The sequence below is a fragment of the Rhinolophus ferrumequinum genome, chromosome 25 (assembly GCF_004115265.2).
Source record: "Rhinolophus ferrumequinum isolate MPI-CBG mRhiFer1 chromosome 25, mRhiFer1_v1.p, whole genome shotgun sequence".
Taxonomy (NCBI): Eukaryota; Metazoa; Chordata; class Mammalia; order Chiroptera; family Rhinolophidae; genus Rhinolophus; species Rhinolophus ferrumequinum.
In genome coordinates, this window is record NC_046308.1 from 40,185,456 (window position 1) to 40,205,831 (window position 20,376).

At 42.3% G+C, this 20,376-nt stretch overlaps 1 protein-coding gene across 2 annotated transcripts in view; it reads right to left on the reverse strand.

Annotated features, from left to right (window-relative positions):
• Positions 1–20,376, reverse strand: part of GRIK4 (glutamate ionotropic receptor kainate type subunit 4) — a 637,398-nt gene that overhangs the window by 604,174 nt on the left and 12,848 nt on the right. For both annotated transcript variants that reach the window (XM_033098464.1, XM_033098466.1), the window contains exon 2: positions 14,898–14,995. The gene's annotated coding sequence lies outside the window, so the exon portion shown is untranslated. The remainder of the gene's footprint in view (positions 1–14,897; positions 14,996–20,376) is intronic.

Consider the following 20,376-nt stretch of genomic DNA (forward strand, 5'->3'; position numbering starts at 1 on the left):
TTTTTTTGTAATGTCTTTGTCTGAGTTTTGGATCAGGATGATAGTGGCTTCGTAAAAAGGGTTTAGGACTCTTCCCTCCTTCTGGATTTTTTTGCAATAGTTTGAGGAGAATATGTAATAATTCTTTTTTGAACGTTTTGTAAAATTCACCTGTAAACCATCTGGTCCAGGGGTTTTTGTTTGTTGGGAGCTTGTTGATTACTGATTAAATTTCACTGGTAGTAATCATTCTATTCAGGTTTTCCATTTCTTCTTGAGTTAGCCTTGGAAGGTTGTACGCCTCTAGAAAATTGTCCATTTCTTCCAGATTGTCAAATTTGTTGGCGTATAGTGCTCATAGTAATTTCTTAAAACTTTTTGTATTTCTGTGGTGTCTGTTGTCACTTCTCCTCTTTCATTTCTGATTTTATTAATTTGGGTCCTCTCTCTCTCTCTCTTTCTCTCTCTCTGTCTCTCTCTGATGAGTCTGGCTAAAGATACGTCAATTTTGTTTATCTTCTCAAAAAACCAGCTCTTGGTTTCATTGATCTTTTGTATATTTTTTAATCTCTATTTTATTTATTTCTGTTCTGATGTTTATTATCTCCATCCTTGTACTCCCTTTGGACTTATTTTGCTGTTCTCTTTCCAGATCTCTTAAGTGTAAGGGTAATCTCTTGAATTGAGATTTTTCTTGCTTCTTTACATAGGCCTGCACTGCTATGTATTTCCCTCTTAGGACTGCTTTTGCTGTATCCCATAGATTTTGGGTCATCGTGTTGTCATTTTTGTTTGTATTGAGATATCTTTTGATTTCTTCCTTGAGCTCATTGTTCACCCATTCATTATTTAGTAATGTTACTCAGCCTCTATGTATTTGTGTGTCTTCCAGGTGTTTTTTTTTATAATTGATTCCGAATTTCATAACACTGTGGTCAGAGAAGTGCTATGACTTTAATTTTCTTAAATTTATTGAGATGTGTTTTGTGACCTAACGTGATCTATCTTGGGAAATGTTCCATGTGCGCTTGAGAAGAATGTGTATTCTGCAGCTTTGGGGTGAAATGCTCTAAAAACTTCGATTAAATCCAACTGGTCCAATGTGTCATTTAAGGCCACTGTTTCCATACTGATTATCCATCTGGAGGAGCTGTCTCTTGTTGTCAGTGGTGTATTGGAATCCTCTACTATGACAGCGTTACTGTTGATCTCTGTGTTTATGTCAGTCAATATCTGTTTTACATATTTAGGTGCTCCTATGTTGGGTGCATAGATGTTTAGTAGAGTTATGTCCTCTTCTTGGATAGATTGCTTTATTATTATGTAGTGCCCATCATTGTCTTTTAATGTATTCTTCATTTTAAAGTCTATTTTGTCAGATATAAGTATTGCTACTCCAGTTTTTTTTCTCATTTCCATTTGCATGAAATATCTTACTCCAAACCTCCACTTTCAGCCTGTGTGTGTCTTTTGATTTGAGGTGAGTCTCTTGTATACAGCATATGCAAGGGTCTTGTTTTCTTATCCACTCAGCCACACTATGTCTTTTGATTGGAGCATTTAATCCATTTACATTTAAAGGGATTATTGATAGGTGCATATACTGTGTTTCTCTGAAAATAAGACCTAGTCAGACAATCAGCTCTAATGCGTCTTTTGGAGCAAAAATTAATACAAGAATCAGTCTTATTTTACTATAAGACCGGGTATAGTATAATATAAAATATAATATAATATAATATAATATAATATAATATAATATAATATAATAGCGGGTCTTATATTAATTTTTCTCCAAAAGATGCATTAGAGCTGGTTGTCCGGCTAGGTCTTATTTTCAGGGAAACCCAGGAGTTATTACCATTTTATTATTTGTATTTCTCGTCTTCATTAGTTAGATTGTTTTCATCTTTCTTCTGCTTACAGAAGCCCTTTTAACACATCCTGCATTGTTGGCTTGGTGGTAATGAATTCCTTTAGCTTATTCTTTTCTGGGAAGCTCTTTCTCTCCTTCAATTTTAAAAGATAGCCTTGCTGGATAAAGCAATCTAGGTTGTAGGCCTTTGTTTTCCATCACTTTGAGTATCTCCTGCCACTCCCTTCTGGCCTGCAAAGTTTCTGTAGAAAAGTCATTTGATAGTCTTATGGGAGTTCCCTTATATGTAACCCGCTGTCTTTCTCTTGCTGCTTTTAATATTCTGTCTTTAACTGTTGCCATTTTAACTATAATGTGTCTTGATGTGGGCCTGTTTGGGTTCATCTTACTTGGGACTCTCTGCACTTCCTGGGCTTGTATGTCGATTTCCTTCACCAGGTTAGGGAAGTTTTTGGTCATTGTTACTTCAAATATGTTCTGGATCCCTTGCTTACTCTCTTCACCTTCTGGTATTCCTATGATGCGCATGTTGTTGCGCTTGATGTTATCCCACAGGTCTCTTAAGCCATGCTCATTGTTTTTTATTCTTTTTTCTTTTTGTTGTTCCGCTTGGATGATCTCTGCTGATACCTTCTAAATCACTGATTCGATCCTCTGCCTCATCTAATCTGCTTGTCTTGTTTCTTCAAGTGTGTTCTTTATTCCAGTCATTGTATTCTTTAGTTCTAATTTGTTGTTCTTTATGATTTCTCTATCCTTCTTTATGTCATCACTAAGCTCCTAAAACATTCTATAATCACTGTTCTAAACTCTGTCTCTGATAGGTTGGTTATCTCTATTTCATTTAGTTCCAATTCTGGAGGTTTCTTCTGTTCTTTTATTTGGGACATATTTCTTTGTTTCTCCATTCTGTCTGACTCTCTGTGTTTGCTTTGATGTATTAGGTAGATCACCTAGGGTTCTCAGTCTTTGCTGTGTGGTCTTATGTAGTATGTGTCCTTTATATTTCAATTGCACCACTTCCCTATTCTCCTGTGCATGTGCTCTAGAATTGTACCATGTGTTGCGTGTATTCTCCTGTTAATGTTGAGCTTTAATTACTTTTGACTTGTCAGTAGGTGGGATTGACTCCTAGGCTGACTAATTGTGAGAACTGGTTATGCCCAGATTGGATGAGCTGCTGTGTGAGGGTTGACCCCATAGATGAGGATTGGCCCCTATGGGTTCTTGTGCCTGCAGAGAATTCCCTCTGGGTGTGTCACTTGTAAGTCAAACCCGGTAATACTCTTGTTTGGTCTTGAGATGGCCTCTGGGTTTGTTGAATCTTGTGCTTCTTGGGCTAGGCCCTGGTGTAGGACAATTTCAGAACAAAACAAATCAACAACCACAACCACAACAACAAAGAAAAAACCAAATACACTCACATGTAAAAACAACCGATAAACAACACTCAACACAGACAACAATATCAAAAATACAAAAAAAAAACTAAAGAAACAAAACAAAAATAGCAACACCAATTAAAAAAAAAATCAATACAGAAAAATGGAAAAAGGAAGGAAAAATAGGCAAGTGTGGAGACAGAGTCCCAGAAAGCAGTTTCCGGGCTCTCGGCCTCATGTGGAAAGGTGCTGGTTCAGTTATTAGATGGCCATCAACTGTAATCAGATGGCCATCTGCTGTGGCTAAGTGGCCATCAGCTGTTACCAATTAGCCATGAGCCACTAATATAACTGCTGTAGCTATGCCAGGGGGTTGGTTGGTGTGTCAGTTGGCAGAGAAGTGGATGGCAGATGTGGATTATGTGGATCCTGCTTCCTGTGTCTCCAACCCAGACGCTAGTGAGAATATAGCGTATGAGTCCCCTATCTAAAACTCTGTTGTTGTTCCTTTTTGGCCTCACCATGTCCTCCATTCTTGTGCGAGGAGTGGGACCAGAAACCCTGCATGACAGCAAGGAAAAGAAAAAAGGAAAGGAGAGAGAAAGGGGAAAATGTATATGTATGTGCGTGTGTGTGTGTGTGTGTGTGTACAGACACACATATATGCTAAAATTGATAATAATACTAAAATTATAAGAAAAAAAGCAGCGCAAGTCTTGGCTTCAGGCCACCAAGGTATCTCCAGGTTGTCCTCTGCTGTACAAAGACTATTGTGTCTTGTTGAGGCAGAACCAGACACCTGGTGTCCAGAGTGACCCTGGCAATACAGTTCTAGATGAGTGGCACTATGGGGTGTGCTTGGTAGTTTTTACAAAGTCAGTGCAGTTTCTCCTGTTGCCTGCACAAATGTGCACTGAGAGCACCACAGCCAGCATAGGAGGTGGGCTTATTTCCTGTGCCCAGGTTTCCTGGGTCTTAGGGCACTTCTTCCATCAGGGAGTATGGAGGGCGCGAGATTTCTGAGCTGCTGAAAGCCCAGAGCTGTCTCTGCCACCTGCTGCTGACCCCTGCGTGTGTCTCCATTGCCCTGCCATTAGCAGCCCAGAAAATGTAGGAGCTGGGAAGGCAGGTGTCCTCTGTCTCCCAGCCCAGCCTCTTCCCTAGGTCACAATGCAAGCAGGCTTTTTCCAGATCCTGAGCACTAAGACTCCTCTGTAATCTGACACTAGTCCTCAGTTCAAGGACCAGCTTGAGACTCTGCAAGGTCGTGGGTAGGACTGCTGTAGGAGAGGGGGGAATGGGCCCAGGCATGGAGTTTGCTTTTTGTGTGACCTAGGGCCCAGCTGGAGATCTCAGCTCAGGTTACTACCTCAAACGCTGGACACGCTGACCTCTCCTCTTGGCAGGAGAGACCAGCTGTGGGACGCAGGGCGAGAGTCCAGAGCCTGGCTGTTGCAATCTCCAGTCTACTTTCTGGGACCCCACGTCACCACAGCCATGGATGTGGGCCGTGTCTCCACACCACTTCCTTCCCTCTTCCTCTGCTTGCCCAGTTTGCCCACCTTCAAGTAATCGTCGTGCGAGTCTCAGCTGTTCTGTGTGATGAGCAGAGAGTCCTTTGATGGGTTATAAATGTTCAATTTGTGGTAAGTTCCAGAGAAGAACTCAAGAAGCCCAACTGATTGCTGCGACTCCTATGACGTCACTGTCCTTCCATTTATTTTGTATCTTCTTCAGTTTCTTTTCTCTGTATATACTATCGTGTCATCTGCAAATAATGAGATTTACTTCTTCATTTCCAGTTTGGATGTCTTTTATTTATTTTTCTTATCTGACTGCTGTGGCAAAGACTTACAATACTACATTCAATAAAAGTGGTGAAAGTAGACATCCTTGTCTTGTTCCTGATCTTTAGAAGAATGCTTTTAGCTTTTCACCAACGAGGATAATGTTAGCTGTGAGTTTGTCATATATGGCCTTTGTTATGTTGAGGTATGTTCTCTCTAGTCCCACTTTGCTGAGAGTTTTTATCAGGAGTGGATGTTGGATTTTGTCAAATGCTTTTTCTGCATCTATTGATATGATCATGTGACTTTTATCTTTTATTTGTTTATGTGGTGTATCACGTTAATTGATTTGCAGATATTGAACTAACCTTGCATCTCAGGTATAAATACCACTTGATTATGGTGTATGATTTTTCATGTATTGCTGAATTGAGTTTCCTAATATATTGTTGAGGATTTTTACATCCATATAAATCAGGGATATTGCACAATAATTCTCTTGTTCGTCTTTAATGTCTTTGTCTGGTTTTGGAATCAGGGTAATGTAGTCATTATAAAATGATCATGGGAGGCTTCCCTACTCTTCAATATTTTTGCAATAGTTTGACAAGGATACATGTTAATTCTTCTTTGGATGTTTAGTAAAATTCACCTGTGAAGCCCTCTGGCTCAGGACTTTTGTTTCTTGGGAGTTTTTTTTTTTTTTTTTTTTTGATTAGTGATTTCACTTCATTAGCAATTATTCGTCTGTTCAGTTTTTCTGTTTCTTCTTGATTAATTCTTGGAAGATTGTACGTTGCTCGGAATTTATCCACTTCTTGGAGGTTTCTAGTTTGTTGGCATGTAATTGTGTATAGTATTTTTTTTATTAGTTTCAGGTACACAACACAATGTAATAGTTAGACATTTACAACCCTCAGAAAATTATAACCCCTCTCCCCCAATCTACTACCCCTCAGGCATTGTATATAGCTGTTACAATTCCATTGACTCTATTCCCTATTCTGTATTCCACATCCTGTGACTACATACATAGACATATAGATATAGATATATACATATATACATATAAACATATATATTAAGTTATAGTTGACATTCAGTATTATTCAGCTTCAGCTTCAGTTGCACAGTGTAATGGTCAGGAATCTATACCGTACATGAAGTGGTCTCCGTAATAAGACATGGACAACATGACACCCTACAAAATATTTATAACATTATTGATTATATTCCCCAAATTGTCTTTCATATCCCCATGGAACGACTGTGGTTATCAATTTGTGCTTTCTAATCCCCTCACCTTTTCCCTCATCCCCACCCTCCTCCCATAATCTAGAAGAAATGGATAATTTTCTAGAAGCAATACAATCTCCCAAGGCTGAATCAAGAAGAAACAGAAAATCTGAATAGACTGATTACTACCAGTGAAAGTGACTCAGTAATCAACAGTCTCCCAACAAACAAAAGCCCTGAACCAGATGGCTTTACAGGTAAATTTTATCAAACCTCCAAATAAGAATTATCACCTATTCCCCTCAAACAATTCCAAAAAATGCAGAACGAGGGAAGGCTCTCAAACTCTTTTTATGAGGCCACTTTCACCCTGAACACAAAATCAAACAAAGATGTTCCAAAGAGGGAAAACTACAGGCTGATATCCTTACTGTGAACAGAGTTGCAAAAATCCTGAACAAAGTATTAGCAAACAGAATTCAGCAATACCTGAAAAAGATCATACACTACAATCAAGTGGGATTCATCCCTGTTATGCAGGGTTGGTTCAGTATCGACAAGTCAATTAGTGTGATACACCACATTAACAAAAGTAAAAATAAACATCATGGTCACATCAATAGATGCAGAAAAAGCATTTGACAAACATCTAGCAGCGATTTCTGATAAAAAAGAAAAAAAAACTCTTAGCAAAGTGCGAAGAAAGGGATCACATCTCAGCATAATAAAAGCCATATATGATAAACCCACAGCTAAAGTCTTACCCAATGGGGAAAAGCTAAAACCATTCTGCTTAAGATCAGGAAAAAAAGTAGATGTCATCAAAACGGCAGCGTGCGGTGAGCTTCCGGAAAGCTCCCATGGAAGTTACAACTAATCGAACAATAATAACTCCACAAAGGACTCCCTGCACAGCAGACAGTCAAGAAAAAGAGGCCCACTACTGAATTCACCAAAAGGTGGGCGAATCGCGCGAGCAGGGGGAGGAGGGAAGGGAGAAGTGCGGTGACAGAGCCACGCGGGCGCAGGACGCAGACCTAGCTCAGTGCTCCGAGCTCGCTGCATCCCAGAACTACCACAGCTGTGGGACAGGGAAGAACTCGGACTGCTAGGGTGCCGCTTATGGCCCACAGGGCTGAGGGGACAGCATATAACACGGCTGAACCCAACACTCACGGCAGAGACCTCGGAGCAAAGACTGAGGGAAGAAGGCTGAAAAGGGTGTTTAAGCCCTAACTGCCGGCGGGGAATGGAAGCCTTAGGCACTGAGACTAGCAGCCCCCTCCCTACCCTCCCAGAGCTCAACCCGTCCCCACCTGCCCAGTGCTAGAAGCGGAACAGTAGCAGTGTCAGATCAAAAGAACAGAATATTTGCTGTTCTGAGAACTGTGGACTGCAGACACAGATTCGCACCCCAACTAGTTCCGGAAAAGGGGAGGGAGCTGTGGAAGCAGGACCGGCTGTGGTGGTGGTCGCCGCCACTCTGGGCCACATCGCACAACTCACCCCGCCCCCAGCCCCACCTATCTGGGTGGATCCCTGCAGGAGTAAACAAAACTGCTGAAACATACGGGCTCTAAATCTGGTGCAGGAAGAGCTTTGGAACTTCAAAAGTTCTCCACATACCCACACGGAAACTGAGCCCTGTGATCCAGGCGAACTATTACCAGAGGAGAAGCCCGTCTCCCAGGAAATTCCCCCATTGTGTGAGAAGCTGGAATAGTGCAGCGAAAACATAGCACTAACGTGTGAGAGAGAAAAAAAAAGCTGCAGTTGGAGAGTAAATAAAACATTCTACCAACAAGTACTAGAAAACAAGAGAAAGACCTCTTCCTACCAACCTGTTGCAGAAGCCACTCCTGTAGATGTCTAGGAAGAGAAATAATGAATCAGTAATTGCCATGAATAACCAAGGCAACAAGACAGCTCAGAAAGAAAGTGAAAAGCCTCCAGAAAAGGAAATCAAAGATATGGAAATATGTGACTTAAATGACAGAGAATTCAAGATTGCAGTTCTGAAAAAACTCAAGGAGATGCAAGAAAACACGGAAAGTCAGTTTAATGAACTCAGAAACACAATAAAGAAAAACATGAGCATTTTACCAAAGAGATTGAAATTTAAAAAAGAACCAAATAGAATTTCTGGAGATTAAAAACTCAATAGAAGAAATTAAGAATGAAATAACCAGTTTTGGTAGTAGAGTTGACCAGATGGAGGAAAGAATCAGTGACATTGAAGATAGAAACCTGGAAATGACACGGATGGAAGAAGAAAGAGACTTGAGACTTAAAAGAAATGAAAGAACTCTACAAGAACTTTCTGACTCCATCAGAAAGAGCAATATAAGAATAATGGGCATACCAGAAGGAGAAGAAAGAGAGAAGGGAACAGAGAATATATTCAAACAAATTGTCGATGAGAACTTCCCAAACTTGTGGACAGAACTGGATCCTCGAATCCAAGAAGCAAATAGAACACCTAATTACCTCAATCCCAACAGGCCTTCTCCAAGGCACATTGTATTGAAGCTGTCTAAAATCAACGACAAAGAAAGAATCCTCAAGGCAGCCAGGGAAAAGAAGACGGTAACCTACAAAGGAAAGCCCATTTGATTATCATCAGATTTCTCAGCAGAAACTCTACAAGCCAGGAGGGAGTGGAACCAAATATTCAAATTATTGAAAGAGAGAAATTATGAGCCAAGAATAATGCATCCAGCAAAGGTATCCTATAGATATGAAGGAGGAATAAAGACCTTTCCAGACTTACAGAAGCTGAGGGAATTTTCTAATACACGACCTGCACTACAAGAAATACTAAAGGAGGCTATTCGACCACCATCAACAGGGACAATTTGTGGCAACCAAACCATAAAAAGGGGAGAGTAAAGACCTGAACCGGAACATGGGAATGGAGAAAGTAAGCGTGCTAAGGAAAATGGAACACTCTAAATATCAAACTTTCTTTTACTTAAACTTAAGGGTAACCACTCAAGAAAAATCCAGAACTGAAATACATACTGTAATAAACGAAGAAACAGAGGGAAACATCATAGAATACCACCATAGAGAAATAATAGACACCAACGAAAAGGCAAAGAAACAATGGAGACACAGCCTTACCAGAAAACTAAAGATAGAATGACAGGAAATCCTCACATATCAATAATCACCTTAAATGTAAATGGACTGAACTCACCAATAAAAAGGCACAGAGTAGCAGACTGCATCAAAAAACTAAACCCAAACATATGCTGTCTCCAAGAGACACATCTCAGCTACAAGGACAAGCATAGACTCAAAGTGAAAGGATGGAAATTGACACTCCAAGCAAAGGTACCCAGAGAAAATCAGGTATAGCCATACTGATATCAGATGAAACAGACTTCAGGGTGAAAAAGATAACAAGAGACAAAGATGGACATTTCATAATGGTACAGGGGACTATACAAAAAGAAGACATAACAGTCATCAATATTTATGGCCCCAATCAGGGAGCATTAAAATATACCAAGCAACTTCTAACAGAACTAAAGGGAGAAATTGACCAAAACAAAATTATACTAGGGGACCTAAATACATCACTGACAGCTATGGATAGATCATCCAAACAGAAAATAAATAACGAAATAGCAGCCCTAAATAACAAATTAGATGAAATGGACATAATTGACATACATAGAGCACTTCATCCTAAAATATCAGACTATACATTCTTTTCTAGTGTACATGGAACATTCTCAAGGATAGACCATATATTGGGACATAAAATCAGCCTCAGCAAATTTAAGAACATTGAAATCACACCCAGCGTATTCTCTGACCACAAGCCTTTGAAATTGGATATCAACTGCAAAAAGAAAGCAGGAAAAAACACAAATACATGGAGATAAGACAACATACTTTTAAAAAACACCTGGGTCAAAGAAGAAATTAGAGATCAAAAGAAACATAGAAACAAATGACAATGAAAATACATCCTACCAAAAGTTTTGGGATGCAGTGAAAGCAGTTTTAAGAGGAAATTTATATCATTACAGGCCTATCTCAAGAAACAAGAAAAATCCCAAATAAATAACCTCATGTTACACCTTAAAGAACTAGAAAAAGAAGAACAAGTGAAACCCAAGTTCAGCAGAACAAAGGAAATAACAAAAATCACAGCAGAACTAAATGAAATAGAGAACAAAAAGACAATACAAAAAATTAATGTGACAAAGAGCTGGTTCTTTGAAAAGATTAACAAAATTGACAAACCGTTGGGTAGACTCACTAAGATTAAAAGAGAGAAGACACTAATTAACAAAATCAGAAATGAAAACGGGGAAGTTATCACGGACACCACAGAAATACAAAGGATCATCCAAGAATACTATGAAGGACCATATGCCACCAAATTCAATAACCTAGAAGAAATGGACAACTTCTTAGAAACATATAGCCTTCCAAGACTGAACCATGAAGAACTGGAAAATCTAAACAGATCGATCACCAATAACGAAATTGAATCAGTCATCCAAAACCTTCCCAAAAGCAAAAGTCCTGGACCAGATGGCTTCAGTAGTGAATTCTACCAAACCTTCAAAGAGGATCTAATACCTATCCTGCTCAAACTCTTCCAAAAAATTGAAGAACACACAATACTCCCTAAGTCATTTTATGAGGCCAATATTACCCTGATACCAAAAACTAGTAAGGACAACACAAAAAAAGAAAACGAATGACCAATATCTCTGATGAATACAGATGCAAAAATCCTAAACAAAATTCTAGCAAATGAAATACAACAATGCATTAAAAAGATCATTCATCATGAGCAAGTAGGGTTCATTCCTGGGGCACAAGGATGGTTCAACATCCGCAAATCCATCAATGTGATACATCACATAAACAAAATAAAGGACAAAAATCATATGATTATATCAATTGATGAAGAAAAAGCATTTGACAAGACACAACATCCATTTATGATTAAAACATTTAATTAAATAGGTATAGAAGGAAAATACCTTAACATAATAAGGGCCATATATGACAAGCCCTCAGCTAATCTCATAATTAATGGTGAAAAACTGAAACCCTTTGCTCTACGTCTAGGAACACAAGAGGACTGTCCCCCATTACCTCTGCTTTTCAACATAGTGTTGGAAGTCTTTGCCAGAGCAATCAGGCAAGAGAAAGAAATAAAAGGCTTCCAAATTGGGAATGAAGAAGTTAAATTATCACACTTTGCGATGACATGATGCTATGTATAGAAAACCCTAAAGACTCCACCAAAAAGCTATTAGAAACAACCAACGAATACAGTACAGTTGCTGGCTACAAAATCAACGTACAAAAGTCCACTGCATTCCTATATACTAACAATGAAATCTCAGAAAAAGAAATACAAAAAACAATTCCTTTTGCAATTGCTGCAAAAAGAATAAAATCCCTAGGAATAAACTTAACCAAGGATGTGAAGGACCTATATGCTGAAAACTATAAGACATTTTTGAAAGAAACTGAAGAAGACACAAAGAAATGGAAAGACATTCCGTTCTCATGGATTGGAGGAATCAACATATTTAAAATGGCCATATTACCCAAAGCAATGTACAGATTTAATGCAATCCCCATCAAATTCCCAATGGCATTTTTAAAAGAGATACAACAAAAATCAGATTTGTTTCGAACCACAAAAGACCCCGAATAGCCAAAGCAATCTTAAGAAAAAAGAGCAATACTGGGGGTATCACACACCCTGACTTTAGCTTGTACTACAAGACTACAATAATCAAAACAGCATGGTATTTGCAGAAAAACAGACACATAGACCAATGAAATAGAATTGAGAACCAAGAAATAATACCACATAAATATGGACTGATAATTTTTGACAAAGAAGCTAAAAACATACAATGGAGGAAAGGCAGCCTCTTCAATAATTGGTGCTGGCAGAATTGGAAAGCCACATGCAAAAGAATGAAACTGGACTGCTATCTCTCACCATGTACCGAAATTAATTCAAAATGGATCAAAGACTTAAGCATAAGACCTGACACAATAAACTGCATAGAAGAAAACATAGGTACTGAACTTATGGACCTTGGGTTCAAAGAGCATTTTATGAATTTGACTCCAAAGGCAATGGAAATAAAAGCTAAAATAAATGAATGGGACTATATGAAACTTAAAAGCTTCTGCACAGCAAAAGAAACCATCGAAAAAATAAAGAGGCAACCAAATGAATGGGAGAAGATTTTTGCAAACAGTGCCTCCGATAAGGGGCTGATATCCAAAATATACAAGGAACTCATGCAACTCAACAACAAAAAAGCAAACAGCCCAATTGAAAAATGGGCAGACGACCTGAAGAGACATTTCTCCAAAGGGGACATACAAATGGCAAATAGACACATGAAAAAATGCTCAGCATCACTAATCATCAGAGAAATGCAAATGAAAACCACAATGAGATATCACCTCACCCCAGTCAGAATGGCTAACATCAACAAGACAAATAGTAAAGTGTTGGAGAGGCTGTGGAGAAAAAGGAACCCTCATACACTGTTGGTGGGAATGCAGACTGGTGCAGCCGTTATGGAAGGCAGTGTGGAGGTTCCTCAAAAAATTACGAACAGAATTACCAAATGACCCAGCAATCCCTCTCCTGGGTATCTACCCCAAAAATCTGAAAACATACATAAAGACATGTGTGCTCCAATATTCACTGCATCTTTCCAAGACATGGAAACACGCAAAATGTCCTCCGATGGATGAATGGATAAAGAGGCTGTTGTGTATATACACAATGGAATATTATTCGGCGGTAAGAAAAGATCAAATAGGACCATTTGTGACAACATGGATGGATCTTGAGAGTATAATGCTAAGCGAAATAAGTCAGACAGAAAAAGTAGTGAATCGTAGGATTTCACTGATATGTGGTATATAAAACTGAAAACAACAAAAGAACAAGACAGACAAATGAAGGAACGAAAACTCATAGACATAGACAATAGTTTAGGGGTTACCAGGGTGTAAGGGGGAGAGGGGCTCTGGAAGAGGGCAAACGGGGTCTAACATATGGTGATGGAAAGAGAACTGACTCTGAGTGGTGAACACACAATGTGAGATATAGATAATGTGTTACAGAATAGTACACCTGAAATCTATGTAACTTTACTAACAATAGTCACCCCAATAAACTTTAATTAAAAAAAAAAGTAATGAAGACATGAGGTAACGCATGGGGAATATAGTCAATAGTATGGTAGTGACTGTGTGTGGTGCTGGGTGGGTGTTGGACTGATGACTTCTTAAGTTGCACGCGTGTCTGGCCACTGTGCTGTACACCTGAAATCAATATAAAATGGTGTTGAATGTAAACCGCAATTGAAAAATGTAAAATGGCGGGGGGGGGGGAAGCTGAAGGGGAGTAAGAGGTTCAAATTTCTAGGTACAAAACAAATAGGTCATGGGAATGTAATGTGCAGCATGGGGAATAGAGTCAATGATATTGTGACCGCGTGGTACGGTGTCAGATGCTTGCTGGACTTATCATGGTGATCACTTCTTCAGGCATATAAACACTGAATAACTATGGTGTACACCTGAAACCAATATAATATTGTACGTGAGCTACATTTTAATAAAAATATTAATGAATAAACTTACACAGTGATGCATGTCAGTTATATCTCAATAAAACTGTAAACCAAAATGACTCGTGCTTAGATGGAGTAACTCCCATTAGGAATTCTGTAGCGAATGAAACCTGCAGTTAAATGTAGAGGATATGAAGTATTGGAATGTTTTCGTTAAATCATGTTTGGTTAGTTTTAATATGCATCTCTTCTGTGTTTGGGAAAACATGCCCTTAAATAATGTCAACGAGTCAATGGTGTATCAATTCGTAGTCTTCAACGTAAAATCCGTGCCATATCTGAGTCTTCCTGTCAGGAAGCAGAATCACATGTGGCACCTAGGAATTCCCTTCTCATTTTAGGGAATGTGAATGTCAGGCTCTTGCATGATGAGCGAGGACACTTTTATTGATCTGGGAAGAGTAACAGGTAATAATTTCACTTTTGATGAGACTTTATCTCGATCAGACTTTATCCATGGACTTTACAAAAACAAATTTTTGTAAGCTTTGGTTTAAAAAAAAAAAAAAGGAATCTGAGATTTGTTTAAACACCGGCCTCTCACCCACGACCCCTTACCCACGCCCAGTCCACCAACCCCTAGGCATCCTAGAGACTCTACCTCCTCCGTGTTTCTGGAGCCCCTGCTCCTCTCTGCGACCCGATGCCCCTGCCTTAGCCAGACCGCTGTCCCTCTCGCAGGATCACGGCCACTCTCAGTAGCTGCTCTTTCTGCCCCCAGTCCGGATCAACTCCCGTCCATACTTCATAGAAGCAGCTAGAGTGATTATTTCTAAAAACAAGTCTGATCAAGCTATTCCTCTGTTTAAAATTTTTCAGTGGCTGTGTGTAGCTTTCAGGATGAAGTTAAAACATTTTAGTGTACACACAAGACCCTCCATGATCTGGCTCTAGAAGGACACCCCAAGGTCACTGACCCAACCCTTGGTATAACATCCAGGAGCCAGAAAACAGCTGTGAGACAGCCGGGTGCTGAAGGAGCCAGTACCTCTGAATCAGACGCCACCGTTCCTGTCTCTGGTCCTCCAAGGACACGTGGGATCTGGGCTCCACCACTTCAGCGATTAAAGAAGATGCCGGTAATACCTGCCAGGAGGGTTGTTATAGGATTAAACTAGATAATCCAAGGAAAACCGTGGGACACCGCCCATGCTGCCAGACGCTCAGCGAATGTACAATAGGTTATCATTATTGTCAGTATGATTAGCCCTTAGACTTATTCTCGGCCACCTTTCCCTCCAGGTTCCCCCTGACCCAGCCACCATACGCTATTCCCACTGCCGAGGATGCCCTTGCCCTTTTCTTTGCCAGGCAAACTCCTACGTGTCCACTAAAACGCAGATTAACCGTTACGTACTACAAGTATTATTCCACCTCCAGGAAACCTTCCTGCTGCCCACATCTGATTTTAATGTCCTCTCTTTGTCCCCTTGGCCCTCGGTCTTGGCCTCCACCTTGATACTGCATCGTATCATCTGTTCACTTCTCCATCTTCACTACAAACTGCTAAATTCAGGAAATTTGTCCCCTAAGTGCTAAACACAGGGCCTGGCATAGAGTGTCCCGAAACACCGTCACTGAATGAAAGAATGAATGAATAATGAATGAAAAATGAATGAAGCAGCAAAATCAGGGCTCATCCCCTAAGTCTGCAAGCTGCTGCCTTTTCCTTGCCCTCCCAAAGAACATCTCAAAGCATTTAAATCCCCAAAAGAAATGCATCAGGCTGACTCCGTCCTGGGTCTCCAGACACTTCAGAAAACTCTAGCTGAGGGATGAGTCATGGGAATCCATTTGGGAGTAACTAGTGGCTACTGGCAGGCCAAGCCAGTGCCAGAAAACAACAAATGCTCATTGTGAAGCCAGCGAAATGAAACCAAGGTTGGGGGCGGTGGGGTGGGTTGCAGGGAAGAAATCCACATTAGAGAAAGAAAAAAGAGGACAAAGCAAGCAAACTATTTAAGCAGACTGAGAAGGGAAGGGCAGATTAAATCAAACCTCAGACAGGCAATCAATGGACATTCAATTAACAGTTACATCATTACTAATTTATACAAAACATCTACAAACTACCCTTTCCTCCTCTGAGAAGACCTTGAGTCAATGCTTCCCAGCTGTTCAGACATTCCCTGCTGACCCTGCAGGGCCTCAGGGCCACTGTGCCCATTTCCAGCCAGATCCCACGGCACTGGACGGCCAGATCGAAAGACGCAGGGGTGAAGGGTGGGCCTAGGTAGATGCACAGAGCTTGACCTGGAGTAGAGAAAGGATGTTCAGAGCAGTGAGGCCATGTCACTCCTGGAACTGGAGACAAGTAAGCACTGAAAGAGGCCAAATTCAGAACCAGGCAACCAGACTTGCAGCAGCCCAGGGGCCCAAGGGGCCACAGACCCTGGCTCAGCCTTTGGATACCTTGTTCCCTGCAGTCCTTGCCACGTTAAAATACGTGCCAGGTGCAACAGAAGGCCTTCTTCATACTCAGAGCATCCACAGATGGGGCAGGAGGAAGGTCTCCACTTGGGGGCAAAGGAGAAAAACGGATGGAACCCACTGCACAGGGACACCCCACGGTCACTGACCCAACCCTTGGTGTGACATCCTTGGGCCAGAACCTCGAGGCAGCAGAGCACTTGAAGGAGTCGGGCGGAGCTCAGTCCTGGCCGCAAACTTGAGCAGGACCCTCACCACTCTGGGCCTGTTTCCCGTTCCAGTGAAACAGGATAATACCGGTGTCCAGCTCAAGGTTGGGTGAGACATGGAGAGCGTGCGTGTGGAGCCACTGGACCCCCGCACATGCGCCTCCTGGTGTCTGAGCACCAATCTGGGCAGTGCTACAGAGCTGATGCCCGTGGTGGAAGCAGAGAGGGCCAAGGGAGGTAGGAGGGAGGGGAGAGAAATGCCATTCCTCGTTGCAGTATTCCTGATGGATGAATTCTGAAAGATGCTGCAGGGACTGTCTACACACACAAATCACAAATACCGTCCCATTTTTTAAGCCCTACAAAAGCCCAGCTTTAAGCAAAGCAATTTCGTAAGGAAAGCATGAGTGCTTTCTCCAGGGATGCCACACCGTTCCTGCTGACACAGCCCTGTTTTCCCCTTGAGTGGGCCACAGCAGCTCTCATCATCCCTATTTTATAGGTAGGAAAACCTACTCACAAAGAGGTAAAATGACTTGCTCAAAGTCACACAGTGGCAGATCTTACCTCTCTTCAATTCTATGTTTTCCCGCCCATGATGCTCCTGAGAGACAAGCAGAACCAATGGATTTCAGGGAAAGAGCGCGTACCCACGGTAAGAGAGAGGGGTCTAATAAGCAGAGCTCTCCTTACCCCAAAATGCTATCCATCTCCGAGTCCCCTCAACATCCCAGGGGCCTCTCTCTCTCTCTTCCTACATTTGCAGACTTCATGAACCTACGGTATGTATCGAGGTTTTTCTTAGATCCTCGTTACATCTCTACCCTGCTTGACAGAACACAGCCTGCTCTGTCACTCAGGTGTCTGAGATGTAGGCATCAGTTGAATCACAGAATGAGAACCTGCAGGAAGTGGCTTTCCCAACTGTGGCTTTTAAACACACATGACTAAAATAGATATTTGGGAGCTAGTCACCCAGCCAACAGCCACCTCCTCAGCCCGGAGATGCGGCCACCATTGGCAAGTGCGCTTTCTGACAAATTTTATTGTGCAGATTAACAACTTCCCAAACTGAAACAGGAGTGGAAAACTGGCCCAATAATAAGCCCTCTCATCCCTCTTTCCAGGAGGAACCTGCAAGGCTTAGTGCCCGTCACTCCTCTCCATGAAATATCCTTCCCTGCATCCTCTTCCCACAGGCCATCGACCGATTCATTTGCTCACCATGATTTTTAAAACTCAAATTTTATTAGCAATTTAACAAGGGCAATAAATACCAATACACTGTTTGCACCTGAGCTAGCCCTGCCTGTCCTGTGCCCAAGGCTATTTGTCAAATCTAAACAGCCCTCTGGCCACCTGCACGCTGTGGTGAGGACACAGACCCTTCTGCTGGGCACCCAGCAAGGACAGGGGGTGCTCTGAGGACTCACACTCGGGGCTCCCTCATTGCTAAGCGGGATACTGAGCCTCCTGGAAAAGAGGGCAGCTATGATGGGGCTTTAATGCTAAAAAAGAAGAACCAGATCCCACGACGCACATCATCGTAACCACTCTGAACTTCCACTTCCTCATCTGCACAATGGGTTACTATCTATCACCCACCTCCCGGGATTGCGGGTGGGATTAAATGAGAAGCTAGGTTCGAAAGCACCCAAAAGCAAACCTGCACACAGAGGAGATGGTGGCCAATGAGGGGTAGGTGGGTAAGAGGGAGGCTTCTCTGTACTAGAGTCCTAGGATACCTGAAATCACCTACACCGGGTTCTACGGAAGGATACACCTTGGGTAACACCTTTCCTGCCTCCTCCCATTCCTTACACGGGCTTACAGGCATATATGTGTGACACTGTGATGCTGCATCTGTGTGCAGGTGTCAGGAACTCAGTGCTGAGCAAAACAGAAGCGGTCACTGGTGCCCAGGCTGGGCTCTAGACTCCTGTCTCTAGCAGCTGTTCAGGGGCTCAGACTCAGCTAGAGGCCGATCCTTCCATGCAGCTGGGCTCCCAAAGGAGGAGCTCTGAAACCCTGCTCCTCTCTTTGGTGCTCAGTGGCCTCCCTTTTTTCACAAACATTCAGCAAGATCCTCCTGTGTGCCGGGCTCTGTGTTAGTCTGGGGCACAGAAGGAGATGTGCCAGCCCAACCCAATCCCTGGCCTCCCAGAGCTCGGTGCCCAGTAAGGGAGAATGAGCAGTTACAATGCAGGGTGGGGGGGTGCTTCAAAGTGAAGAAGTGCAGGAGGCTGAGGGAGCATCTACGAGGGGACTCGTTCCGGTTGGGGGAGGAAGGAAGAAAGATCTTCCTGAAAGAGAAACGGATAAGCAGGAGTGAAGCAAGAGAAGGAAAGGAGGTGGGGGCAGCGGTTCCAAACAGGGTGAATAGCATGTGCAAAGGTCCTGAGGCAGAGAAAGCCAAACCTACACTTAGGAACTGGAACCAGCACTGCAGATGTGCAACTGCTAAATGGATGGAGTCCCGCAAAGAGACTCAGAAGAAAGGTCCTCATAGTCCCTGCCCTCAACCAGCCTCTGGTCAAATAGGGATACAGGACCAACACCCTGGAGACAGACTTAAGACAAAAACAATCATAGAAAACCAGAACTTGTTAATGGGCGTACCCTATTCACAGTGGATGAGGTGTGATCGCAAAATACGGTGAATGTTTACATTTAAAAATATATATATATTATTACAGTAAAAGACACATTGCCCTTAATCCCCCTCACTTCAAACACACTTATCCCATCGTTCTTGCCACGTTTTGAAGTAGTTCTGGAAGTCCTCTTTTGTGAGTGTCTTTAGTTGGGCTGTCGTGGCTGCCCGGATGTCCTTAATCGATTCAACACGTTTACCTTTCATGGTCATTTTGTCTTCGGGGAAGAGCCAGAAGTTCCAAGGTGCCAGATCTGGGGAATAAGGTGGATGAGGACACACCATAATGTTTTCATTTCACAGAAATTGCTGTTCCATAAGCGATACGTGACACTGAGCGTTGTCATGATGGAGGATGAAGTAAAGCCACTCACGAAAGAGGACTTCCAGAACTGCTTCAGAAAGTGGCAAGAACGATGGGATGAGTGTGTTCGAAGCGAGGGGGAGTATTCTGAGGGGGATTAATAGCAATGTGTCTTCTACTGTAATATGATATTTTCAAAAATTTGAACAGTCACCGTATTTTATGATCAAACCTCGTGTAAGTCTTTGCCAAGGGCTGGGATGTAGCCAGGAAGAGCTGAAGGAGTTAATCTGGGCAGGCCTCTCAGAGGAGGTGAGCCAGCATGCTCAGCGTTAAAGAAGCTGTCTGCCTTCCAGCACCCTGAATGGCACCTCCAGGCCCTGTGTTCTCCCATCTCATTGGAAACCTGGGACAACAGGAAGGCTTTATGTGCTTTGCCTGTTGCATATAAATGCAAACACAATGCCATCCCTTTCCAACTATTCAAGGGCACATTTTAGAGAGGCTTAGTGTGAGTGAAGCTCACTTGCTCAGCCAACTAATAAAGGCAACAAAAAGTATCTGTCTTCCCACCCTCTTCCCAGCCCCCAGCCCACCCCTGGAAGGTACAGTCTGTGCTGCTGGCCTCTCCTGGTGAGCAGGAAGGTTTCTGTGAAGATGCAAAGGCCCTGCTCAGTCTCGAGGAGACAGTGAGGGAATGCACTCCACACAGAGCAGCCCCATCCCCCCTTGACTGCTGGGAGAAGTACTGTGCTTCTCCCTCTCACCTGGGAGGGATTTGCCCTGGAGCCTCCACCCAGCCCTCTACCTACCAGAATCCCGGGACCCTTGGAGACCACTCCCCCACCCCACTGGCAGGGAGCGCTGAGCA